The sequence below is a fragment of the Aythya ferina genome (genome assembly GCF_964211825.1).
Source record: "Aythya ferina genome assembly, chromosome: 17".
Taxonomy (NCBI): Eukaryota; Metazoa; Chordata; class Aves; order Anseriformes; family Anatidae; genus Aythya; species Aythya ferina.
Window position 1 is genome coordinate 12,727,104 of NC_140316.1, and position 26,825 is coordinate 12,753,928.

The window sequence follows — 26,825 nt, forward strand, 5'->3', positions numbered from 1 at the left end:
TTCTGCCATGTGGGTTGCTTTTAATATAGGATGAGAATTGGTGAGAAGTCAAGGATGCTAATTACTCATTTTCCCTTTTACTCTAAAATGTTAAAATTGGGCCTGAATGCTTGGAGATGACTTGCTTGAATATACTTCCTGGCTACACCAATAGATTCAGAATTTTCATGGTATTTCATATTCTTAATTAACATTTTCCCTCAAAAGAGGGGTTGAGGGAGGGGAAAAAAAAAAAAAAGTGACTTCCCAGTGTAACTCCAGTATTTAGCTGAACAAGTTTTTTTTCGCACCATTTTAAATTATTAACAGGCAGAATTTAGAAGTATCCTTCAAAAGCAGCATTTTTCACAAGAAACCCATCACTAGAAAACTTAGCGTGGGTCCATTAATGGTCTTGTTCTTTCATCAACACTGCAGCAAAAACAAACAGAACTTTCCTGACAAGCATTTGAAACAAGCAGGTAAATCGGTTCAGCTCTTTCACTGCCTTTCCTTATAACCTCCCTTTACTTTCACTCCATTCTCTCCAGTGCTATTCATATTCATGTACTTTTTTATTACATCCAGAAAACTGAAGTGTGAGTCAGAATTTATTTTTTAATCAAAAGTCCTCCTCCATCTGTTGGAGCTCTTTAGGCTATTTCTGTTCTATTATAACACTGAAGGGAAAAAATAATATCTAAGTGTTGCTCTTCGTAAACTTCTAGGACAACCTTTTCAAATAAATGTCTGGCTTAGGGTGACCTGTTTCAGTATGGTGCCTTCAGCCTGATTCTTCAGAGGGGCAGAGAATCTGCAGTTCCAGATTAAATCAGTGGGAGGCCTGAATGCTTAGTGCTTCTGAAAATCAGACCTGAAGCACTACAAAAAAAAAAAAAAAAAAAAAAAAAAAAAAAAAAAAAAGTGGGGCACGTTTGGAAAATATGACTGCACTTGCTGTGCACTCTTCTGGATAATGTCTTTTTAAATTTTTAAATTTTAAGCCCTTTCAAAGTGCTTTGCCTGAACACAACCGTATTGTCTCTTTCCATAGCTGGGGACAAATAAGGCCTAGAGAAGCAGAAACTTAGGCTTCTTCTGAGTGGGACTTTGTCTTCCTCTTGCATTCTTCCATCTGGCACCTCTCAGCTATGTAGACATTCATCACCATTTTGACCCTACTAGGTTTTGCTCAGATCTTCAGCTTTTTTCAGTCTCAGACTGACCTTGCAAGCCCTGCTATCCATAGTTTCTCTGTGATGAGAGTTGCAGGAGTAGTAACGTTTATTGAGATTTAACTCTTTAACTCTTGGAAAATAGTCTCTTATTTGTCCCCTTCTATAGAAAACATTTCTTTAAAAAAAAAAAAACACGTCTCTGTACCATTGATAACTTTAGTTACGATCTGCCTTCCACTGGGAACTTTATCTCTTAGTAAATAAAAAGTAGATTAAAATTTACAGTGGCAATGCAGGTAGTCCTTACAAAAGAGATTAAGGCCAATATGTTGGGCACCCAGGAGCATGGGTAACCTCCAGGGGTGGGACCCGAGATGGAGCAGCCCTGGGAGCAGGTCCCGATGAGATGCGTGCAAGTCCTCGAGGCTGAGACCAAAGCACGAAGCTGACAGCAGCTGAGGCTGATGAATTCGGAATTACCCAGCGCTGACCAACAGGCTGGTTACTGGTAATACCTTAGACCTGCAGCAGGGAGAAGCGACGCACCCTTAAAAAAATCAGACGGGTGACAACACCTTCAAAGTTAAACCACCCCCTTTTTCTTGCCGTTTCTCCGAGATTTCCGAACGCAAGACATTGTCAAAACCGTGATTTTTCCCTCCGGCTTTTGAAGGGACCGATACCCCAGGTGTAACCCCCAGCCCTAAGGGCCGCGTTCCTTGGTGTGTGTCCTCCACCCCCCCAAGCCCCGGCGGCTCGGGGCTCCCCGCGGCCGGCAGGCGGCGCCCCCCCCTCAGCCGCCCGGCGTGCGGGAGCTCCGGCCCGCCGAAGGAAGTGGCGGCTCCCCGCGGCGGGTGGGCACGGCTGGGGCCGGGGAGAAGAAGAAGCAAACCGTGCGGCAGGAGCAAGGGTGCAGGGGCTGGGGGGGGGGGGGCTGAGGCTTTTCGCCTTTTTTCCCCGCCCCGCAGCACCGAGCCCGCCCGCCTCTCTTCCCCCCCTCGCCAGCTCCACGGCGGGTGAGGGAAGGAGCAGAGCCGAGCCAGAAGCCGCCGCCGCCGCTGTCGCTGCTGCTTGCTCCCGGCCCACCCTCGCCGTGTGTGTGTGTGTGGGGGGGGGATTATGCCAGCGGAGCTCCGGCATGTCGGCACGCAGAGACCCGTAGGCAGCCGCCGAGCCGCAGCGAGAACCGCGGCCGGGAGCAGCCGGTGCGTGAGGGACCGGGGTGGGGGCACCGGCACCTGGCGGGCAGCGGGGCCGTGCCTCGCTGCGGGAGGGGGGGGTGGAAGAGAAGGGAGGGTGAGGAGGGAAAAGGCCGGGCCCCAAGGGGGTGGCTGCAGCCTCTTCCCCCCCAGCAGGGGCTGGGGTGGCTGGGTTGGGTTCGGCTCCTCCCCGGGGCCTCGGTGGGGCTGAGGAAGCCGGTGGAGGAACGGCCCCTGCGGGCCGCGGGGTGCCCGGCCGGGGGCTCCCGGGGGTGCCGCGGGGTCTTGGGGACGGGGATGGGCAGGGGTGGGCCGCCTCGGTCGCCTCCTGCGGTCAGGGGGGTGCTTGGGTGGGGAAAGTTTCCCCAATATTGGGATAAAGGAGAGGGGAGGGATGCGCCTGGCGCTGCAGCCATAGCAGCGCTGTGCCTCGGCTGGTGGTTGTTTCACGTGAAATTGATAAGCGAGCGTAACCTTGCTTGGACGCGGTCTCTGGCACATCAGGGCGGTTGGGTTGTGCCCCAGCCTTCCCCTCAGTGCTGGAGCCTCCCTTCTCCTCAGCCCCCGGCCACCATCCCCCTGCCACGTTCAGCTGAGGGGCACCCTCAGCGCGGTGGCACGAAGCCGTGCTGGGTGTCAGGGCAGCCCTCGAGCACGCCAGGCACGAGGCCACAGCACGCCCCGTGAGGTGCTGCGCTCCGGCCGTGGCCCTCCTCATCCTGGCTTCCCAATTAGCACTTCCCTTGGGCTTGAATTTACCTGAATCTAGTTACCAGGTATCGTGGGGTAGGGGCAGGGTGGTGGCAGCCCCACAACCTCCCAGTTTTGCGATGAGGAGAGGGTGAAGGCGCTGCCCAGGCCGGCCTCTGCTTGTGGGGTCTGCCTCAGGAGAGCAGGGGCCAGACCTGCAGCAGCCGTGCAGGAGGAACACCTTTGAGGTGGAGCCCGCAAAAATCCTCATGGGTTTTTGGGCCTTAGGCACCCCCGGTGGTCAGTGAACTGCTGGGGACATCGGGCAGGCTCCTGAGGCAGTGTCTGCACCAGAGAGGGTGTGAGGGAGAGGTTTTCCCCTTGGAACAAGCAGCGGTGCTGTTCTGTAGCCAGATGATGGGCTGCAAGAAGGGAGCTCTCTGCTGGGAGGCTGCAGGGCCTGGCGGTCCCTTGGTGCCTCTCCACCTGATAAAAAGGGCTCAACCTGACAAAAAGGGCCCAGTGTTGGTGCCCCTCAACAACCCTGGGCTTGGTTCTGGAGCATTCGTTGCTGCCCCGTGCCAGCAGGCTACAGCATGAGCAGTTCTCGCTCCCTGCCCAGCTGCAGGAGGGTTAATGTCACTTCCTTCACCTCCCCAACCCCTCTTGCTTCACTGAAGAAGCAAAAGCACAGAGGAGCGTGCCGAGGTGCGTGCTGGGCTGCAGCATCGTGAGCACAGCCAGGAGCGAGGAGAGGAGCCCATCTCCTGGTGCAGAGCAGTGCCCTGTGCAGTCAGCCACGCAACGCAGTCCGATCAACGCTTTAGGTTGAAACGCTGTGGTTGAGACAAAGTTTATTCAAATTGTGCATTTAAAAAGAAAAACCACACAAAAACAACTTCTTCCTCTGCTAATAACCGCTCTGAAGTAAGAACTTCCATCTTCTATATGCTCTGGGAAGCAGCAAAGTAGATAATGTGGTGCCAAAAAACATCTTAAGTCTTTTGAAGACATAATCTGCAAATGCTTGGCTCTGCACGGGACAGGAGTTCAGTAGGACAGTGGTCACAGCTCAGCTTTCACAGGTATTGTGACTTAAATGGGCAGTGGTTTGGTCTCGTGTTGAAACATACATGGTTTGTAGGGCTCCTTTTGGCGTACTGATTCCCTCCCCATGCCTTGTCTTTTTGCTTGCGCTGTATTTTTATCGTGTAGTTTATTTTTGTCGTGACTGTGTTGTGCCCCCGAGTAACACAAGAAGTCTGACTGTGTTACAGAGTTCAGCGCTGGCTTCTGAGTGATTTTTTCCACTGTTGAGTAGGAGGCTGGTGTTTGTAGGACAGCCTTTCCTGTCCTTTGCAGACCTCGTGCCTGAGACGTTCGAGAGAGGGCTGCGTAGCTGCCTATTCTGACAGGTCACCAGCTCCTCGGCTTGGCCCTGGGCTGCTCGCTACCTGAAACGCCTCCCTGGGATACACAAAATTAGGAATGACCAAGCACGAAAGCGTGGTTGCAGACTTGTCTTAGCTTGCTGTTTTTCACAGGAATGCTGCTTTGTCGTCCTTGCGATATGTTCTGCTTGTGGCAGCATCTCCGAGAGGGATGGGAAATGAGCAAGGGCTGAAAACGCCGCTTGTTGTGCTTCTTGCTTTTGATAGAGCAGGCTTCTGGTAGGCTGTTAGATTTCATTAATCATATTTAAGTTTCTGTCACTAACTTTTAATTAAAAGCATGGTTGATACCACTTTAATGAATGTACGGATGTTAGCCATCTTCATGCATAAAAACGCGTTTTAATTCCCTTACTATTCCCTTTATGGCCCTTAGATGCTTTTGTTGCCATTTAAACAGCATACAGTAGCAGCTGTTTATCTTCTTAATATAACTTTTTCTTGCATCTGTGTTCAGGAAACAGTAATGGTTTGAGTAAACAAATTTCTGGTATCCTTTAACAATATTTTTAAGTAACTTGGCAGAAAGGGTCAAAAGCGATGTCTAAATAGTGAACTCCGAGGCTCTTGCTGACAGTAGCCTGAAATAACTCTGCTAAAATCATTAGTTGTTCCTCGTGCTTACATGAGGTGGTGAGGAAAGCAAGAAGCCCTCAGTGCAGGACTTTTGCTTCTGGTGAGCTCAACCAGGAACTTTCCCCCAGATTAGAACTTTTTATTAAAATATCCTTTCTATTTCGGGCTCGCTTCTGATGGTGCATTTCGATGCACTTGCTGCTTGTTGTGCATCTAACAGCCCAAGCGTTTATTGTGATTTACCATCTGGCACGTGGGAGTTTTATCTAACTTCTCATTTTAGTTGACAGCAACCAGTTTGGAAAGACCTTGTCCTGATTTTTTTTTTTATTTAAAAAAAAAAAAAAAAAGAAAAATTCTCAAAACTTATAACTGACAGTGGTGCTGAGGGGTTTTGAATTTAGGTAAATAGTCTCTCTTTATTTTTATTTTTTTTTAATTCAAATTTGTTACTGCTTCTGCAAGTCGGCCACAGAGCATCACATCCCTTGAGGAAGGTAATATAAAGAAGGTGCCTTCCATCGGTCCAAGCCAGCATTAATCTCCCCCTTACACCCAAATAAAAATCCTGCCATTTGGTTTTGTTCTTGGCAGCCTGACTGCAAAGCTTTAGAAAATGGCAAATGAAAGCTGCTGCTGACTCCTGGATGTCGCTTGACTCGTGCCATTCTTGCTTATTCATGATAGCGACCAGTGCTAGGACCGGCACAATCCATTGAGAAACAATTTTTGGCAGAGTTTTTCTTCAGGCTACTTCTATGAAAAACATGCCTCGCTTTGAGAAGGGAGGAGGAATGAACATCGATTTCCTTATTTCTTAGATTTTAATTTTCTTAGAAACAAAAAGCAATATAAGAAAACCACGGTTTTCTTAACAGTCAATTTCTCCAAATGGTGAAGATATCTTCTAATTTAATTTTAAAGCTGGCTGATATAGATACGATGCAATTAGTATTTCTGTGTATCCCCAAATTAGTGAGATATGTCTAAATTTAATTTTGAGCCCGAGAGCATCTTATATTCAACACTATTCTGTAGAATCCAGAGCGGATGGAAATGGAGTAATTGGAGGGTGAGGGGCGAGGAAGGGAATAAATAAAACACTTTATTTATTTTTAACTTTGTTTCCTTGATGTTGGAGGAAATCCACACACCACAACATTGTGCTGGGGCTGCGGAGTCTGAGCGTGAGCTCAGCCACGACCTGAAAGGGAATGTGGCTTCTCTCTTGGTAGCGTCTGTGCCAGGAGTTCTGCGAAACTTTAAGTGGACAAAATAGGAACGTGTAAATATCATTTGTTAACGTAGGAACAGCAAAGCAATTTAGCACTGAGCTAACTCAGATCCTGTCACGTCGGGGAGTTTCGGTCAGCGCAGAGCCAAGTCGGTACAGGGCTCCTGAAGGCGCGCGTGGTCGCGTGTTTTCTGCACGTGAGGGGTTTTACGGGTGTAACTGTGAACAGATGTTCTTAAATTAACAAATAATAAGAGGAAAGTGCTTATTTTTAATTTTAAATTGAAAGAAGAGCAGAAGGAGATGCAGTCAGCATCCCCCGGAGCCCCCAGCACCTCAGTGCTGGCTCTGCAGTGAAGAATTCAGGAGCTGCACCGCGGCGTCTCTTCCTGAGCGGTCCAAAAGCGTCTCCACGTGTGGGCTTCTGGGGTTGGTGGCGAGGCTGCTGAAGGCTACAGCCCAACTGGGCACACTGGGGCTGAACGTGAGCACGCTGGGGATGGGGTCAGGGCTGCTGTGGGGCAGCACGCTGCCTGCAGCCGTGCCGCAGAGGCTGGGAGGAAGGCGAACGCCTCGGCTGATGCAGAGGCTGGGCAGAGCGGAGCTGTCAGGGCAGCAGCGTGGGCGGCCGAGCAGCCAGTGTAACCCTTTGTGGCTGCTCTAAAGCTTCCCCCAGCCCAGTCAGCGCCTGTGGACTGCATGGGAGATTTTTCGCCAGGTTTTTTAAGCATTTTTAAGCAGCCTCCAGGAGATCTTGCTCAGGTAGATCTGAAGGGCTTACAGCATCCTGAAACCCGCATCCTTGTGGACCTCAGAGTTTGTCACAAAAAAAAAATAAATCTGAGTGCTGAATGCTTTGGGTAAGGAGGGCTTTGTGTGGGATTTTGTCCTGTCTCGGTTGTGTTGGCCAGCTGAGTGCAGTGAGCAGGACCTTACAGCTCCCCTCTGCAGCAAAGCGGATGAGCTGAGGATACAGAGCCTGCCTCAGCACCACGAGGGAAAGGGATTTGCCTCGTCCTGTCTGTGCCTTCACGTGGCTTGGGCTTGTGGGGGGCTTCCTCCTCGGGCTTCTTTCCCCACTTGGCACAGCCTGGCTAGGGCATGGGCAAGCCAGCAGTGAGAGGGGGCATGGTGTCAGCTGGGCAGGCGGCTTCGTTGCTCCTGTGGGCTCTCAGGAAAGGGAGCAGCGAGCGATCAGCTGCGAGTTTCCTGGTCCATCCTCGTGGCAGCGGCTCCTGTGACGGCCTGGGACGCGAGCCGTGATTTGTTTGGATCTCTGCTTACGTAAGGAGCACTGAGCCCAGGACACCAATTCAGGCGTATTAGCTGCCTTAACCCGCAGAGCAATGACCTGGAGGCGTTCCTTGTTAACAGGGCAATAACTAATTTGGAAGGCGGGAACCTGTAATCACATCGGCACGTCAAGTGCCCGGGCATATCTTGGTGGTTTGGGGTGAGGCCCTGTTATCTGCAGCTCCAGCGGAGTTTGCTGTTCGCATGACTGTTAACCTGGCTGCGTGGTGGGGCTGTAATTCCATTAGGTGCTTTAAAAGGCTGTGGAAGGATTCGGGCTCTTATAGCACAGCCGTGGTAAGCTGTAGTTCAGTTTCTCCTGTGTGTCTGATCCAGGTTGGCCACAACAGATCTGCGGCAGGGCTCAGTGATTGCCCACAGGGCTCCTGCAGCTGATTTGGGCCGGAGTCAGAGCGGTGGCGGCACCGGGAACCCCGAAGGGCCCTGGCTTCTCCGTGCAGGTAGTGACTGTCAGGCACCAGCTGCCTGCAGAGAGCAACCAAGGGTTTTGCTTGTGTGTTTGTACGTGGGCATGGCTGTAAGTATGCTTTACGTATGCCCAGTGCAGGGGGTATAACTTCACTTGGGACTGTAATTTGGTTTTAGATCGGTACTGTAACAGAGGTAACCTCCTCAAGGTAGAAACACCACAGAATCACTTTGTGTGGGTGGTTTACCTACGTTAGCGCTACTTTTCTTTCTTTTTTTTTTTTTTTTTTAAGAAGGAAATAGGCATTTTATATTTATCATATCCGATGAAATCGAAATCTAAATATTTACTTTTTTTTTTTTTTTTTTTTTTTTTTTTTTTTGCTGGATCCGAGGTTGAGAACCAATTGTAGGCGTTCCCAAGCTGTTAGTCAACCTACTGCGCTGAGTAGGTTGGTTCCCTTCGGGTGCTGGGGAGATGCAGCCTTGTGGTTGTGTCCCTCGCTTCTCCTCAGCCTCTGCAGCTGGAAATACTTCCCTCTGTGGGCTTGGCGACCTGGCGTTACGTTCGGAGGGTGTTCTAGCCTAAACATGCCGAAAGCTAACCATGTGTTACCTCCAGCAGCACGCGGTTAACTGCAAACTGTGAAACTGGAGGGGGAGTTCGGGACGTGAGGATGTAAATAACTGGGAGATATTTGGTGGGAAGGAACAGAAGGGGAGGAAGGCCTCGCGCTAGCTTTTTCTCTGTCAACCTTATCTTCTTTATAGCGCTCCCCGTGCTTGACTTCCCGGGCTTTTTACAAGCAAAGATGGAAGGTGGCTTCTGTCCTGAGCAAGGATAACCAGCAGCAGGCATGGGAGATGCTGCAGGGCACGATTTGGGAGAAAGGGCAGTAAAAATCCCAGCAGCTCTGCCTCCAGGCATGGTCCAGCACCCAGTGGTGTGAGCCAAGTGGACCCCGTTTCCAGGTGGGCTTGTATTTTTTGGGTAGGGCTGGCACGGTGCTTTGAGGCCCGTTGTGCAACTCCACCAAAGCAGAGTGATGGAAAATGAGAAGAGCAAACAGCTCGTTTGTTTTCCCTCTCTCCATTGTTTTTAAGCATCGTTTATCCAGGCTCTTGGGACCCGTTGTTTGTCTAACCTGTATCTGGATTGTAAAACTGTTTCAGGTTTTAACTTCAACAGATGGTAAACGTCCTTCAGTGAATATCCTTAAAAACACATTCAGCATGGACACAATGTGTCCTCTGTTTTGGGACTACAAAACCACTTTTAATGCTGCGTTTTGTTTACATTTAATTCCTATAAATAGGCATTTCAGTAGGGCACCTTTATCTGGCACACTATTGCTGTTGGAGGGAAGTAAATAGGGTCAACCTACTTGAAGTATAGCCTTTTAGGACAGCTCCTGCATGTTGGCTTCCCAGTTTGAAGGCTTCACTTTGGTCAGAAGAGCTGAGATGGTTGGTCTAGGTGATCTTGGAGGTCTCTTCCAACCTAAACGATTCTGTGACTTGCCTTGCTGAGGGTGTGCACTTTGGTATTTGAGGCTCTGCTTGGAAATCCTAGTACTGGAAATGCAGCATCGCTGTGTCGGGACGAGGATGGCAGGGGGAAGACCCTGGGTAGCAAAGTTCATCAGTTAGTGTCTCATTAACTGGCTGCTCGCAGCAGTATTTATGCAAAGCCATAAGGCAAACTGCTCCCCACATTTCATGGGTGCTTTTCCTTCTGTGCCTGGCTTTCAGTGGCCCTCGTTAGGTCAAGTGCCAGATCTGCTGCATCACAGATGTACAATCCCCTGAGCTGTGTAGGAGAAAGCCTTCTCCTGCCCAGTCCTTCACACGACTGCCCCGCCAGGAAAAAGACCTTGCCCCGGAGGGGAGGTTTTGTTGCCTGACTGAGCACCGGCGTTACCAGAGGTAGGAAAGTTGGAGCAATTTTTTCCCTGCTCTCTCTTACGTTGCCTGTACTTCGTTTTGCTGGCAGAATTTGTGTTTTATTCCTTGTTGGTAAAGTAGAACTGAAGAAGAGAGAAGAATGTTTTATCTTAAACATCATTATCAAAATCATCAGCTGAACGGTACTGAGAGACTATTCCTATTCCTGGTTTAAGGCAGAGTATAATTTGACTTTTAGATCTCTGTTTTTCCTAAATCAAGTGTATGGCACCAGCAGCTCAGAGAGTCTCCTCCTGATTATAAACAGGCTTGGAGCCATCAAAAAAAAGCCTTGAAATCAGCTCAACAACTGTTTGAGAACCGTCTTCTTAATATTCCTCCCCAGCCCTCTGCAGAGGCCTCCTGCAGCAAATGTGTAGATGTCAGTCGTTCCCGTGCGTTTCATTTAGCTCCCTGCTAAACTTTCCAGGAGATTGTATGCAGATGAGCTTCTCAAAGCTTTTTTATTTAAATATATTTGGAAAGCTGGGACCAGCGAGGCAGGAGCCAGCACAGCACAAGCAGCGTTGTGGCTGGGGCTTGGTGCAGCATGTGGCCACATTGCTCGGAGCACCTCTGTTCCCATGTTTCCTCCTTTTTGCTTTTGTCTGGGTTTTCCTGAGGTTAAATTCCTGTTTCTTGTTGCAGTTTCTTGCGTGTAGCCCAGGTCTGTGTGTCTGGACGTGGGGCAATGGGCAGCCTGCTGCAGCTGGGGATCATTTGGTGGGTCTGGGTGCGCAGACCCCAGCCCAGGAAGGTGAGGAAGGCTCCTGGGTGCTCATCGAGGCTTCGTCCTTGCAGCCTGCGTGGCAGCAGCTGGCCTGAGCCTCCTGGCTTGGACAACTCAAGCAGTTCCTAAAGGTGGTGTAAGCACAGCCGCGTGCTCCAGAGCCCAGGGGCTCGGCACGGCAGCTATCAGAAGGTTTTCCATCTGGAGGTGGAAAAAACAAACCTTCCAGGGCTGCTTTATCTCGAGGCTGGCAAAGAGTGCAGAATGAGTGACATATTTCCATTTGACTCATCTGTTGTCAAAGTGGCGACACCCTTGAGTCACATTAAAAATGAGACCTTGGAGCTGAATTGGCATCTCGCTCCCATAGGCTCGGAGCAGGTGTCTGCGGGCTTTTTGGTTTTGTTCTTAGGAGAATTCTTTCCTCCCTTAAGATGTGATGAAATGGATCAATGCCACCGCTAATATTTCGGGTTAAAAATGACATGAGAGCCTGGTTCAGGTGCAACGCTGGACATCAGCTCCGAAGATATTCAGATAACCTGCTTTATAACTGCTTAAAGCCCTGAAAAAAAAAAAGAGTGCCCAGTAGCCAGATGGTTGGAAAAGAACACCCCACGATCAATGAGGCAATATGTAAATATTTTCAATCATTACCACAGTACTGCTGTGTTGACATTGAAATTCAAAGTGCTATTCCATGGGACTCCTCATTGATCAGCAGATGAGCTCTGATAAAGAGGAGGATAAAAGCACAATACTGAGAATTATTATGGATTGGGGCTTTCGTTGACAAGGACAGGCTTCCACCAAGGTCTATGAAATGGATTTTGAACCCTCTCTAAGCCTGTTACTGAGACACAATGTTTCTTCCCTGCCTGTCAAGTATGGATTAAATGGTGTATTATTGCTTGAGCCGTTTTATTTAAGGTGAAATGCTGCATAGTTGACTAATTTCTTTGTTAATTGCCACGTTTATATGGAAAGGGGCAAGGTGGAAGCTGATGCAGAGGTCTCTGCTTGAAGTCCAGGCAGTAGAAAAGACTGGAAGGTAACATAAAGCATGGGGTTGGATTGAAATAGTTGTGGGGGGAAGAAAGGTTCTCCTAAAGCAGGCTGTAGAGACCCTGTCTGGCTGATTCACTTAGAAATCTTTACGGGATGGTAGCGATCTCATGCATAACACATCAGGTGTGTTCAGCAGCCGCAGGTGCTGAGCCCACCACGAGGCTTTTTTTATTCCCTCCACTTCTGGGTTTTCACTCATGGAAAAAATCGCCTGGGTTATACCCTCTCAGAGGGGAGTAGGGAGCTGAGCTGTAAATAAATGCTCGTAGAAGCAGCTTTTAAGGTCTGAATGCGTGAGGACCCACCTCAGAGCAATGCCATGCCCACGTGCTGCAGATGCTGGTGTCTGTGGTTCCTGGGATCCTGCCATGGAGGCAGAAGCTCAGCACCCGTCTGGGGAGCTGAGAGGTGTCCCGGGGGATTTGGGGAGCAGGTTTTGGTGTGTGGTGATACACCCGAACCCTTCCCACCTTACTGGGTGATGGAAAGTGGAGCTGCATACGTATATTTGATGCGTTTTCTTGGAGGAGGGTGGGGGTTTTGCAGGTGAAAAGCTTTTTATAGCTGTAGGGACATCCAGAGGCCAAGGCATTTCTAGAAACCTTTTTGCTTTCCCTCCCTCCCCTTGGGGCTGGGTGCTGTCGGTGAGGCCAGGACCTGGTGCTCCTTGGGGTGCTTTGGAGGGGGCAGGTGCTTCAGGCATCAGGTGGGAAGAGTTATCTGGGTGCCTTTCGGAGCTGCTCATATTTTCTAGTTAACTGCTGTGTTTGTCTTGCTTGTTCATTAATTTCCTCTGTTTCCTGGCACATCCTGGAGCCTTTTCGTGTGATTACAGAGTTATTCAGAATTCTGATATTATTTCTCCCTGCTTTGTTGCTTTTTAGTTGCTCATTTATATCCCCTTATTGTTTTAGGGTGACTAACTGGTGGGTGAGAATGGAAAACGCCTTCACTGAGGATGAAGGACTCCTCTGACTCTCCCATGGTCTGAAACTGGTGCTTGCGAGCTGGGAGCAGGCAGGGTTTGAGCACAGCTGACACTTTTTAGGGCTAAGTATTCAGAAATGCAGATATACAGAGGCAGTGGGCTGAGCTCAAGCAGCTGCAGGGTTTGCTAGGAGCAGTTTTGAGCCTGGGTGTTTCCCAGGGCAAGAACTGCTGCACACGTGGATGTGGCTGCATTATGCAGGTCTCTGCTCTTGGGCAGATGCTTGGGCTGCTGTGGGGTTGTCACCGAGTGTTTGTCCACCTGTATGAAGTGTTTCAGTGGTGTCAGTGACTGTGCCTCTTAGGAGCAGGACTGATAACTGGAGTGCAACGCTTTGGTTAAGCAGGCAAGCCTTCAGAAGCCAGGAGGAAGCATCTCGCAATTAATCGTCCTCGTTGGAAAGGCAGGTGCCAGTTCTACTGGTGTAATGCAGTGTTTTTGACATCTGTGCTAAAAATGAGCTGCTTGCCACCTGCTGGGTGGCTCCTCATCCTCCTCGCACAGGGTGTTTTCATATGAATCTGTCGGCCGACTGCTGCATCTTTCATTTCCCTCATCTGATGTGCATGGGGCTGCTCCAAGGCCAGATGTGACCGCTGTGGGTTCAGGTCTGAGCCACCCCAGGTCCCCAGGACTTCTTGGAGAGAAGCTTCCTGGGAGGAAGCCTGTAACGATCGTCTTTTGCTAATGACCCGGAATAACAATACCCTTCCAACCTTTTGGGAACTCTTGCATTAACTCGTGCTTTGAAATGGTTTTGTTCGGTTGCTTTGGACAATTGTGCCCCTTGTTTAACAGGGACATGAGGTCCCCTGGGTTTCAGTAGGGCAGTTATGGAACAGAACCAGTTTTAACTTGGATTTGATAACCATGTACCACAACGTGTATCTGAAATTCAGGTGGGGTTAATTACTGTTAATCTAAAAGGGCTGTAATATTTAATTTAATTTTAATTTAAGCATAACATTTAAGTTTAAATTTTGAGTTGGTAAGCTGTTCTCACAACTAAAAATAAAAGTAAGGATACCATCAGTGAGGCCTCTGCAAGCTGCAGTGGGTATAAAAAGTGCTGACTTGGGCATGCAATCAAGGTGAATTCTGTGATTATTCCAGAAAAAGAAGTTGTGTATGTGTGTCATAATGTCCTAGGCTCCATTCATTATCTGCTGCTTTCAGAGTTTACTGTAGAGAAAATGCTGGTGTTTACATTTTTCCAAAGGGTGTAGTTTCGGTTTCTGTTGCTCAGAAATGCTTTTGCTTTTAATCACTTTTGATTTCGGTACAGTTAGCAAGTGCAGAGAGAGCTCTTTCTGTTTGGAATAATCATTTCAGACTCGCTGTCACTGAAAATAAGAAAGTTGGTCATCCTTCCCCAACCTACAAAAAAAAGGGAAGAAACCCAACCCCGAACCAAAAACGAACGAAGCAGGTAGGAGGATTGCTTTGCTTGAAAACTGAGGAGGTTTTGTGGCCGCCCGTGTAGTTTTGTGTAACTGCGTGGTGAGACCTTCAGGGTTGTCCCCGTGATGGGTCAAATGCACACCGAAACCTGTTCTTACACGCCCCTGCTCGTTCCGAGAACTGCACTTTTTTTTTGCAGAGCTGGTGAAATGAGGCTCTGGGCGGACTCTGTGTAAGAAAAATATCTATTTAACCGTGCGGTGCGGTGGATGTGCCCTTTGGGAGGATATCTGGCGTATCCAGCGTCTTTATAAACTTCTCTACCTGGTGAAGGCAAATGTGGAATGGACACTAGTAAATCCTGATGCAGCTGAGGAATGAATTATTGTGAAACATTAAAAATAGCAAGACACGATCTGGCTAGATGTATATTGGTCTATAAAACCATGTGAATGTAATTAATCCTCTTAAAAAAGAAAGGGAAGGGAGTGTGAGGGTTCCTGTTTGTTTACAGATCGGTGTGTTAGAGTGGTTAAAAGGAATAATTTGACTAAATTATTTTCCAGGAAAGCACAAGTTCAAATGCAAAGTGAGATTAAAATTTTATATTTAAATATATCTCCATTGTACAGATTTGATTAAGTGATTTAGGGAAAAAAAATCCTTTGGGCTTTAAATCATGGCATCATGTATACTAGCAGGGGATTAAGCCCTTTTAAACTTCCATTTTGAATTGTTTTTTTTTTTTTTTTTTTTTTTTTGAGTTAGGAATTCCACGAGAATTCAGCGGGTTTACGTCCGCCCCAAAGAGCAGAGACCTGAAACCTGCTTGACAGAGGTTTATATCTACCAAAACTTTCATCAAGTAGTTCTTCAGTTGATTTCAAGGTGTAATTTTAAGAATAGTAACTATTCACTGGTCGTCTTGTAAGCCTGCAGAGTCAGTTTTAAATGTGATCTGCTGTGGACCCACGTTAGTGTTGAGGAAGAACTGTAGTCGGTGGAGGGACAGAAGACGAATTCATCTCAGTAACCCAACGTTGCAGCCATCTAGTGAGCGTGATGCTGCACCATGCAACGGCCAACATTGAATTGTAGGCCATCCTGGCTAGCTTGGCGGGCAATACTTGGTGTTTCCACCTTCCAGAGCGCCCGACAAAGCTAAGAAAGTCCTTGAATATCATCGTGTGGTGTGAGTATTGCCTCTGTGCTGTGTGCACGAGCTCTTAGTTGCATTGCAGAAGGTTTGGAGGTAGGCTCAGCCACTTGATGTCCAGCTATTTCGATGTTTTTTTTTTTAATTATTTATTTTTATTTTTATTTTTTATTTTATTTTATTTTTATTTTTTACCCGGGCTGGGAAAGCAGAAGTGGTGTTTGGGCCCCGTGCGACTGGCTCAGCTGTGAATCAGCAAATGACGTTAATAAGCATTTGTGGACTAAATATATTTTTAAGCTGTCTGGCTGCTTGCTCTTGGTGAGATCTCTGAGATTAATGGTCCCGAAATGTTACTCATGCTTGCTCTTCCTCCAGGAGGAATCTGACCCGTGCGAGCACTTTTATTTTTTGGGGTTGCTGTGCAAGAAGGTACAAGCATAGCAAGCAATCCCACTTATGTTATTTTTTAAGTCTTGATGAGACCTAAATCTGTTGGCTGGAGTGGGGTGTCATGGCTAAAGGTCCCCGTGTTTTCCAAATGTTCCAGGTCCTTTGGTGCAGTAAGCGGTGTGTGCTTTTAGTTATATTTTATATAGTTAGTTATATTTTTATATAGTTATTATATATATATATATATATAGTTAGTTATATAGTTTTTAGTTATATTTTAGTTATATTTTTTGTAACCCGTTGGCTGTGGGTGCTGGTCTTAGGGCTTGGATTTGGGTCCCAGCAGAGGGGATGCTCTGAGAGGTGCTTGGCTGGTCCGTGCTAATGCAACTTTTCTCCCCATGGAGTGTGCAAGGGAAGGGCAGGGGCCTCGTTCTCGTTGGCATTTTGAGTCCAGTTCTTTTTGTGTGTGTGCAGACCCGGATTTGCATGTTGTAGTGCAAACCACAGCTCCTGCTGTCAGGGGGGATGGCTGCACCCATCCTCAAAAGGGACAGGAATATTGTGGCTGCCTGGCATCACGGGGAGGCTGCAGGTGCTCTGGTTGTCCCTTTCCTGGCCCCCACCTGGGTGACAGCAGGGGCAGAGCAACCGAGGACAAGACCGAAGGCAGAAATAAAGGCCGAGAAATTAAAAAGACCTAAAAGAACTTGAACGTCCTTGGGAGGATTTAAGAGGGGGGAGCACGTGTGCGTGTGTGTGACCCGAAGTGCTCGCCAGATGCTGTAAAAGCAGCATTAAAAATAGTTCTTCCAGGCTGCTGGTAACGAAGGGACTCTGCAGGAGGAGTCCTGCAGGAGCGCAGCGTGCTGCCCGGCGTGGCGAGGCAAACCACAAGAGTTCCCCCTGGCTCCCCCGACAAAAACAGCCCTGGAGGGAAGCCGGTGGTGGTGAGATGAGGTGTAAAGGGCCGCCTCGGCCTGGCGTCTCTCAGCTCTGAGCTGCGTGGGTGCTGCTGCTTCATACCCTGCCCTTGCTGTCCTGCGGGCCTGGCCCCACCGCGGTGAAAGGACTGGGGGTGGCTGCTGAGGTGGCTCCGGCTCCACTGCTGGGACGTGGGATCTTGCCCGCTCCCCAGGGAGCTGTCTGGAAGAATGCTGCTACGTTGATTTTTTTTTTATTCTTTTTGATTTTAATGATGATTTTTTTTTTAATTTTCATCTGGAGTGAGGTTTGTGATGGTTTCCCCTTCGTGAAAATCATTCAACGCTCTACCTAAAAGGGAAACGCTTTGGGGGGAAGCTGTGATACTGTGCAGAGCGAGCGAACGAGTGGTCAGTGCGGTGTGCGTGTGTTTTTCTTCCCTCTTTTCTTCTCTTTTTTTTAAATTTCCATGAGTTAGAGATGGCGATGACTCATAGCTTGGAACGCACTTTAAATCCCTGAGGTGCTCATTGCCGCCTACCATCACGTATTGAATTTCTGACATACCGGAGGGATGTCTGCAGAGCAACTCTGATGTGCAATTATAAAACGTTGTAGCTGTATGTTGTTTGCATAGGAGCCATTAGCATGGTATAACTGTGAAAATAATGCAGCTTTAGTCTTGCTGTTGATTTCCCATGGGCAAGGCAGTTAAGCAACTGTGCTTTATCTTTCTTTAGGATGTTGACACATGTGGACCAACAGTGACATCCTTTTCCAGCAGTGCTGTCTCCGCTCCCTCCTGCATTCAGAAGCATCTAGAGAGATTTTCTGCAGAAGGTAGGTTCTGGCAGTTCAGCTGGATGGCTGTTCTTTCTCTCCTATACTAGAAAAAGAAAACATTTACATGTTACTAGGGAGAATGGTAATGAGGCCGGTGGATACTCGCTTGCTGGTGAGAGAGGGGATTAACCTTAGCTTGGGTTCCACTTGAATATCCGCCGAGGGGAAACGTGATAAAATGGAGTCTGGAAGAATGGCTGTACAAGTTGCCTTTGAGAGAGGGGCTTGGCAGCCACAGGACATGGTTGGCTTAAATTACGTAGACATGTGTTGATGATAAACCTCTTTTTGAGGAAAACTCATGCTCCCCCCCTTTTTCTGGTCAGTCAGTCTTCTTGTTTATTTTAAATCCTTCAAACAAATAAATCAAAAGGGAAAATGGCTGTGCAGGATGTGCAATTAACGTAAACTTTGTGTGTATATTTAAATATTCTGTGGGTCTCCCCCTAAAAAAAAAAAAATAAAAATCTTAACCTTATTACATTTTATTTGTACTGAAATAAACAGCATGCAGCCCATGGTGCTGCCATAACATTGTTGTTCATTTCTACCTCCCTCATTTTTTTTTTCCTCCCATCCTCTGAACTTCTAACTTGCTTTACATTTCAAGAGGATTGCCGTGCCAAACTTCTGTAGTAGAGTGTAGATGGGGGTGTAAATCTTAAGAGACTTTTTTGCTTTTTATGAATGTATGTACCTGCTACTTCCTTGTGCTCTAACCTCTGGAGTATTGCTTATGGGTTCACTTTGTGTGTCTCCAGCTCCTGCTAAGCCTCCTTTATGTGAGTTCTAGAAGCGTGTATCGTGCTCTTAAATCTGAGCAGAAAATTAGTGGATGAACAGCAATTTTTTTTCAGTAGATGGGGTGTCAGCCTTTAAACTACCAGAATGGGTAGTTTTGCATCTCCTTACTTTCCTCCAGTGAGTTCATTGCCGCTTATTTTTTTCCCCTCTGTCAAGAAGTGTTTTTAACTGTTAACTCCACCAAAGGTTTCTCTTTGCAGTGACACAGTGATGTAGCAATTTTGCAGTTTTGCTGCAGGATGCTAAAACTCGAAATTCCCAACTTTTGGTTTAAGAGTAATGGATTGCTGGGAAGAACAGAGAAAGGGTAAATGAGTTTGGATCTGAGACTGCTCACACATCAGACCGAGGAAATCCAGAGAAATTGAAAACATATTTCCAAGTTGTAGCACTTATACTGAAATCACAGTGACACCAGCTTCGTATTAATGTGCAATACCTGAAATCCTTGAAAATTAAGGGTCACTTGAATACTTTAATTATCTCCTGTCAGCAAATTGGCTCCCGGTGAATTCATTGCCCTTCCCTGTGTTGATTCCCTCCCTGAAGCCTCTCTTAGCATCAGCAGAGCCCAGGGCTGGCTCGAGTAGGCTGCTCATGATGCTGCAGCTTGTCCCTCGGTGGGATACCTAATTTTCTTGAGAGAGCTCAGCGGCTTTTCTTCTGCCCACTGCAGCCCTGTGGTGGAGCTGTGGACAGGTCTCTCCGGGAACAGACGCCGCTGTCAGCAGCTTTACCAGAGGAGTTGATGTAGTGGCATTAATTGCCATGTGAGTTTGTGCTCCCATGCTGAGGGAGGACATCTCTGTCTCAAAAACTATGCCTCCCTTGCCATAGATCACTCGATGTCCCCTTGCTCCCCTGTAGGGTGTTGTAGAGGAGAACATTTCTCTGAATTAGCAGTAACAGCAAAGAACTGCAATCCTTAGCGATGTTTAAGGTTCTCATGGCTTTGGGACTGTGGCACGGCTCTTTTCACTTGCCTGAAGGACTCAGCACTCCACAGGGGTGATCTTCCTCTCCAAGAGGTGCCCGAGTGGTTGTTGAGAGCCTGGGCAGGTAAGGGGAAAACATGCCTTTGGTGTGTTCCCGGTGAAACAAATTCGTGCCTCTTGCATCGCTGGAGAGCAAGTAATGTCCCTGGATTGGCAGGTGAGGAACATAAGAAGAAAAATGGGTTTTAAACACCATCAGGGAATGCAGCATTCATGAAAACAAAGGGCTGAATAACAATGTCCACAGCACAGGAAAATGCTGTAGCATTCTACCAGCATCCCTGTGCAGCCTGGAGGCTTTGAAGCAGGACAGAGCAAAAATAATGGGAGGACAGTCCTCTGGAAGTCATCCCTGGGAGTATTTTGCATGGAATTATTTAAAAATCTAGGAAAGCGACCTGAATCCCTGGCAGAAGCAGAAAGGTAGAGCAGGATCTGAACGCCTGCAATGCTCCTATTGTGGCTGTGGGACCGCAGTGAGAAGCTGGCTTGTGGAAGCAGCATGGTAAGGGGACGTGGAGGGTGCTGATGCAGCTGCAGAGGTGCCTGCTCTGTCCCTCAGCATCCTGCCTCCAGCTGTCCAGGGGCACTGCACTGCTTCTGCCTCTTCCCTTTCTGCGAGAGCAGAAGCTGGATGGGATGAGTGAGTGCCTCTCTGTCAGAAGAGGCAGAACGTGGCTTTACGCTCCCAGAGCCCTGCACCCTTCTACATGGAGACAGATTGGGACTGAATTGTACTTTTTCTGTGCCCTGTACTTGCCGGGGGCCTTGCTGCATGACCTGTGACATGCCAATAGTACCCCTTGTGAGGGCTGGCTTTAAGGAAACTGCCTGAATTGTGTGCAATCTGTCGTCAAGCTGGATCCTTCGCATACTGCAAAACACTGTACAGTGAGTTAGATTGAGGTGATAACGCTTCAGAAAGCTGGGTGAGGGCTGCTGCCGTGCCAGCAAGGAGGGGAACCCTGTTTGGCAGCATAACAGCACTACAACCGTGGTGTTCCCGTACCTCAGTGTGTAAAGGTTACGGGTTCGGGTGACACGCGTTATGGGGCCAGGCTGTTAGCAGGTCAGGGAGGGGAACTGGGGGCCTTGTATGGGTAGGAGGTGGTTACAGGTGAGCTGAGTTAGACCTGACCATCCAGATCATAAATATTTGGAAAGGCACAGAAATATCCCTGTTAAAAAAAGGTAGTCTCCTGAATGGTCTGATGTGAAATTTCTGGTGGATCTAGGGTGGCTTTTCTTCTTTTTTTCCTCAGTCCTTTTCTTCCTTTTTATAATAGAAGCCCTAGACATGAGGAACTGTTTGGACATACGTATTTAACTGGGAGGAAAGAGCTGTAACACTGGTGTGGCTCTAACCACAAACTGACGGTTTCCTGCTGCAAGTAACTTTCTATAGACCTAAACCTCATTCGCTTGTGTTTGTCTGCGCTGTTTAAATAGCTGAGGCAGATTCCACTGCTTCTAGGCTTCTTGTTTTTGATGAAGGCTTTGTTGTAGCAGTTTGGGGGGTGGCAGCATGAAGCAAGATCATTAGAGGTCTAATAAAAATTCATGGCTGGCAAAGTCCAGAAGGCTTCTGTATCTTCTGATCTCATGTAATGTGGAAGTCAAGAAGCAGCACCAATAAACATGTGTCAGAATGGCTTTGTAATTACATTTGCATGCATAAAGCTGTTTATTTCTGGGGTGATAGGATGTAATCGCATGAACCTACATGCCTGAGACCTCTTCATCCAGTATTTCTATGGCATCGTTACGTGCTTCTAATTCTCCTCCCCTTCCCCATCCTCCTTCCCTGTGATGTGTTAAATATCACGGCCGCAAAAACGAGAGCACGTTTCTCCCTGCTGTTCCCATTCCAGCTGGAAAACTCGGACAGATCCTTCCCCTGTGGTTTGTGACACTGTAAATAAAGGCTTGGGAGGTCACACGTTCTCCATCTCAAGTTATTTTGATTTCGGTGCTGGAATGGTGGGGGGGGACAGGGATCAAAAAAAAAGCAAAACCCCAAATTGTTCTGGTTTATTGTGAAAATAAACAACTTGTAATTATGAGTGAGAGCAGTTGGGGAAAAAGACAGTCTTTGACTAAAGCTGAGGGTTAGAGAATTGGACTCAAGGATTTCAGAGGAATCTCCTATTAAGCTTTGAATGAAAAGTCACCTATGAAGGAGAGGTTCTGGACACCACGCTCTTGTGATTTAGTGCTGTTCCTGGATGCTTCCAAAAAATTGTCCAGCTTTAAAGGCATATTGACAGGACTCTGTAAGCATAGTGGTGAGTAATTTTACCGCTGATGAATGAACAGCATTAATGTGTTAAGTGACCTTTGAGCATATGAGTAAAGCGAGCTTTTAAATATGGGGTTGAGAATTTCTGCCCGTGGGTCTCGCTGGCTGTGATGCATCTTGTGGTTTGGCCGGGCTGAGTCGTTGCTGACAGCCCGGGGCAGGACCCGATGGTCTGGGGCACGGTCAGTGGAAAATACATCGTGCAGGCCTGCTCCAGGCACGTTGTGTGGTTTGAGATTCTGCCCCGATTGGCAGCAGGCAGATGGGCTGCGGTGGCTGCTACGGCTGCGTTTCACGCCCGGCGCCCTACATCTGGTGGGCTTGGTCTCCCCAGCTGTGTTCCTTTCCACGTTGGTGTTCAGGGCTTTGAGCATTCACAGAAAACATCGCTTAGGTGTAGATTTCTGTTTCATATGTTTTGATTTTGACATTTGTATAATCCTGGTTAGGTTTTACTAAGAAATGAGCTCAAAACAAGGTCCAGCGGCCTTTATTACTGGCTGGTGGTGTGCAGGGTATGATTAATGTTGGCTTACTGGGGAGAAATGAACAGTTACTGGCAACTGTGTCACTTCTTCTGTTGAGTTTTGAAGAGGCCTTTTCCTGGTAAAGATTTTTTTTGTTACTTTTATCAAAACAGGATATAAAATGTGAATATAATTTCTCACTGCAGAGCTTGCATTTACCTTAACGCTACAGAAGTATTTCTTTTTCCATAAACTATTACATTTATAAATGCACAGCAGGAACAAAAGAGAAACTTTCCACATCTAGATGTTAATCTTTGCACAGGATAGTCTTTTGATTCAATAACTCTTCTTGCTTGATCTTCTTTCACATTTTTTTTCTTTAATGGGCACGTGACATATGGACATAAAAAATAATGGCCCAATTTCACCCCTGCTGTAGCTCATTGACGTCATTAAAGCTACAGCAGGGATGACTTGGCCCAGATTCTTTTAAAAGAAGAAAAAAAAAAAAGACCTGATGAACAACCCCTCATGGAAAAGCTCTGTAGAGAAGGGTGTCCTGAGCATAGCACAGAGCAGGTGCTGTGTAATTTTTGATAAAATTCCCAATGGCAACCTTCCGTGAAGTGGGGTAGGACCCTTCCTGAAGGGGACAGACAGCAGGACACGTGCTTGAAGACTCACTTTTGTGATGCCTTAATGCATGGTGGAAAGGGATGGTTCATGAAGTGATTGAAGGCTCCTTAGAGAGGCAGAACAGGGTGGAGAGGTAACTTGTTGGGAAGTTTTTAGAGATGGTTTTCATCTTTTCCAACACACAAGCACAATTTTTGGGAAGCGAAAACATGGTTGAAATGATCTGGGGGAAACTTGCCTTGAGCAGGTTTTTAGGAAGCTGGTTTGAAACTGGTTTGTGTCTGTTTTGTCTCCTACAAGTCAGTCAGTTCTTATTCCTCAGTGCTGCCCAGAGGTAGCGGTCTCTGCCGTGGCTGAGGGCCACGTGGGCGAGCCGTTCGCCATCTGAGCGCGGCAGCTCTCTGCCCTGCAGGGGAAGATGTGCAGGATGCTCCCACGGTCAGTACATCAAGGTTCAAGGTAGGTCTAAGGTGGTACGAACTGCACAAAAAACAATAAATTCAATCTTTAAATGCTTAGTCTGATTTAAGCCAAAATACTGGTTCGAATCTGAAAACAGATTAAAAAAAATAAAAATGAAAGGTTCTTGCACAGCTATTGACTGCTTTTCTTTTTACTGAAGTAGGGGTAGCGATTCACGGCTGGGAGTTCTGCACATCTTTGCACTAACTTACAGAGTGAACGTTTTGCTCACGGTTACAAATAACTGCAGGAAGAAGCACTCTTTAAGGAGCAGTCGTAGGCCCCGAAGCTGTTATCTGCAGTGGCTGAATGCTTGATCACTGTTTTCAATGCCAGTATTAGTTGCCGAGGGCATCTTTAACCTACTCAGCTGAATTTTTAGTTCTTGGTGGTAATAACTATCTGGCCAAGACAGGTTCTCTGGCAGTTAGTCCAAGAAATCAGATATTTTTCTCATGCCAGACTCTTCTGGTCCACTGAATATTACTGCAAGAACACACAGTTTCCAAGGAGGAAAATGCTTACTGTGGTTTTGGTGACAGTTGGAGCTGACTCGGGAGAGGGAGAGATGGAGCGAAAAGCACTTCTGTCTGCTGGTAAGAGCACGTTGGTTTTATGGGGCTGTTAAGTGGGAAAGTTTGCTGCAGTCGAAAGCCAGCCTAGTGTCAAAGTGACATTGCCTGGCATAAATAGTGAAGGGGGAATTAGATCTTTAGAATATATTCAGTCTTTTGATTAGTCATCCAAAACTCTGCTGGTAAGACAGAGAAAAGAAATGTGGGGTTAACTTGTTAAACGTCCTTCTAACTGTGAAAGAGCCAGGACAAACACGTACTTAATTCATGGTTTCCAGTGAGACCTCCCAGGGGCTGCCAGGAGGCTGCTCAGGAAGAGCAGGAATGCCAGGGGAGGTCGAGGTGGGGGAAAGGTAACTGAAAACTGCTGCCTTAAAGCCTTTGGGAAGCAAAGGCTGTTTGGTGTTATGCAGATAAGAGGGATGTTTAACATCTTTTTATTGCAAGAAAACAACCTTATTTGCAGAAACTACGCTCCTTGGAGCTTCTCTTTCCTACTACTGGTTTCTTGCACTCGTTTCAGGTTGCTCTACGTTATTGTCCGTGGACCTATTTAGAGTCTTATTGCACTGCTACTGAAGCCAAAAAGCAAAACTTTGTAGACTTGAGGAGAACCCGCCCTAGGACTTTAGATAGGTGGAGCCACCACACCTCCCTCCGAGGGCAGCAGGGGCTGAACGTGGATCCAGAGCCAGCAAGTGCTTAAGGGTTAGTGTGTGAATTTTACCCGAGTAAGAGAACGTATGGAAATCCTGAAATTGTGTGTCTCTTTGACTGGCCCACAGCAGTTAAATTCCTAGAAGCAGACCACCTGTGATGGGGCTGAGTGGAGTACCAGCTCCCTGATTTAGGAGTAACTGAATTTCTGCAGCGTGTGGGTCTAGAGATCCTTGTCCTAATAGTGAGTTGCGTTTCCTTTGGCTCAAAATCAGGTTCTTAGGAAGGTGTACAGCTGTTAATGGGTATTAGCAAGCAGTTGTGTTGCATCTGTATACAAAGCACGTCTGCTCCCCTATATCAATGCTGGTTTCTCCTCTGAAGACCAAGCGGAGCATGTCTCACGCAGTGCTCGGGAGCAATGCTGGGAAATCGCGTGCTGCAGCCAAGTTTGGGTTTATGTCCCGTGAAACATCCGCGTGGGGATGTGCACGTGGCTCGGCTGTCCCTGGGGTGCCTGCAGGTTATCAGTGAGATAACCCTAGCACGGAAAGCGCTGTGACGGGTGTGGCTGACCGGCTGCGACCACTTCTGTCTGTGTGTCTGCTCGAAAGCTTCAAGTGATCCAAAAAGCACCACTTCTAGTACTGCACGGTGAGTCTGCTTCAGTCCCCGTGCCCGGCCCCGCTGGCTGTGAGCAGGCAGAAAGCTGCTCCAGCAGATCTATTGACAAACCCTCCTGTGTATCCAGCTTGTTTGTGAAGAATGATGACTAAAAATCAATATGCAGATCAGGAGCGCTCTGAGGATCTGAAGAAAATCTTCGTGCTGTATCTGCATCATCCCAGCAGTCGTGTTTGCTTTTTTTTTTTTTTTTTTTTTTTTTTTTTTTTTTTTTTTCTTCAAAAAAAAAAGAGGATAAGAGGAGGGAGATGCAAATACCGTATTTATTCAGATTAGAAAGGAACATGGGGAAGGAGCTCTAGAAAAAAGGGGAATGGCCCAGTGCTGAAGGAGAACTTTCAGTTTACTCGGCTAGAATGGTTAATCTGCTCCCGATGATTTGGGTGCTAAGCTCAAGAGCAATAGGCTCACTTCAGGCCATCGCCTACCAGGTGCTGAGGTTCCCCTGGGTGCTTTGAGGTCTTGTACAGGTCTGTGAGGTTCGGGTTTGCTCTTAAGGACTGAGGTCGAGTAACAAAGAGTGATGGAAGGGAAGCTTTCAGCCAGCACTGTTTGTGATTATATATGAACTGTCTAAGGAAATAATCTTGAAATTAATTTGCTTCATTTCCTTGATCAATGGCTTTAGTTTGGGTACTAATTCTTCTGTATATAGCTAGAATGCAATCTACCAGTAAAAAGTTCTTTTTTTTTTTTTTTTTTTTGATGAGGTTTATTTTGGTGGATTATGTTTCTAGGTAACTGCTGAAGGTTATTTCTGGGAAGGGCTGCCAGAACGCTTATTAACATGTGCCCAGACCCAGGTACAGGCCCTTTTGAAAATTTGGCTGTTCCTGTTTAACCTCAAAGAGGGGCAGGGACTGTGCTGAAGTGTGCGAGTCCTCCCAGTTCCCTGCCCACGCTGGGTCTGGAAATAACTCTGTCAATAGTAGAAATGTCACAGCAGGAATGATTTGCTGGATATGCCCAATCCCATTTATCTAAATGAGCTGTGATCTTGGATTTAACATTCTGTTTCATAGCTAAGATAAGAGGCACATGAATTAGATTATTGCTGGAAAAAATAGAGGGGTGCTGATATAAATACTTCTGCGAGGAGTTTAGCAAAGCATTAGCAAGTCTTTTTATATTTATGAACAGCAGTGGTCAAAGTACTGTCTTGCAAAAGATGCTTTCCGCATTATACCAACTCCAGTCATTAAAAAAGCATGAATCAGATTAAGAAGTGTAGGGTTTTCGATTTGCCTCTGAGTCCTCAGATGTCAGTGCAAGCTTTAATCAGCCGCTGGTGAGGAGCTACCGCGTGAGGCGGGAGCAGGGGATGTGGGCAGAGATGCTCCTGTCGGGGTGGTTTAGGGGCTCCCCAGCCCCTGGGAGGTGACTGCTCCCCAGCTGCTAACCCTTTGAGGATTTTTGAGCCCTCTTGTCCCTTTTGCTGCCCCATCAGCAGCGGCCAAGGGCATCCCTGTGGCTTGTGGACCTGGCAGCTGTGTTGACCATGATGCCTCTTAGGCAATTACTTGGTGCTGTTCGTTCAGGTGGACTCTTTCAGTACTACTTTCTGTCCTTCCTGGTAATGTCCTCTGCATGTGGAACAAGCTTCTTGAGCCATTTGTTTCATGTCACCCTTTTGGCCCGTGCTCCCCGTTGCTTTGAGCACCCTGCTGCTTTTTCCTGGAGCTCAGGGGAGAGGCTCTGGGGGAGATGCAGTGATGGGGCTGACAAACATTAACATCTCAAAGGTTTTTTACATGCAAGATGTCATCC

The 26,825-nt window shown here is 47.5% G+C and overlaps 1 protein-coding gene across 9 annotated transcripts in view; it reads left to right on the plus strand.

The window, feature by feature from the left end:
* The first annotated feature begins 2,085 nt into the window (after nucleotides 1–2,085).
* PITPNM2 (phosphatidylinositol transfer protein membrane associated 2) overlaps nucleotides 2,086–26,825 on the plus strand; it is a 133,732-nt gene continuing 108,992 nt past the window's right edge. For 2 of the 9 annotated variants that reach the window (XM_084539426.1, XM_084539425.1), the window contains exons 1-2: nucleotides 2,087–2,362; nucleotides 17,374–17,473. The gene's annotated coding sequence lies outside the window, so the exon portion shown is untranslated. Of the gene's footprint in view, nucleotides 2,363–3,736; nucleotides 4,132–7,852; nucleotides 7,898–14,034; nucleotides 14,189–17,373; nucleotides 17,474–26,825 lie in introns of those variants that run through there. The other 7 variants (XM_084539416.1, XM_084539418.1, XM_084539417.1 and 4 more) reach the window with 7 other exon arrangements.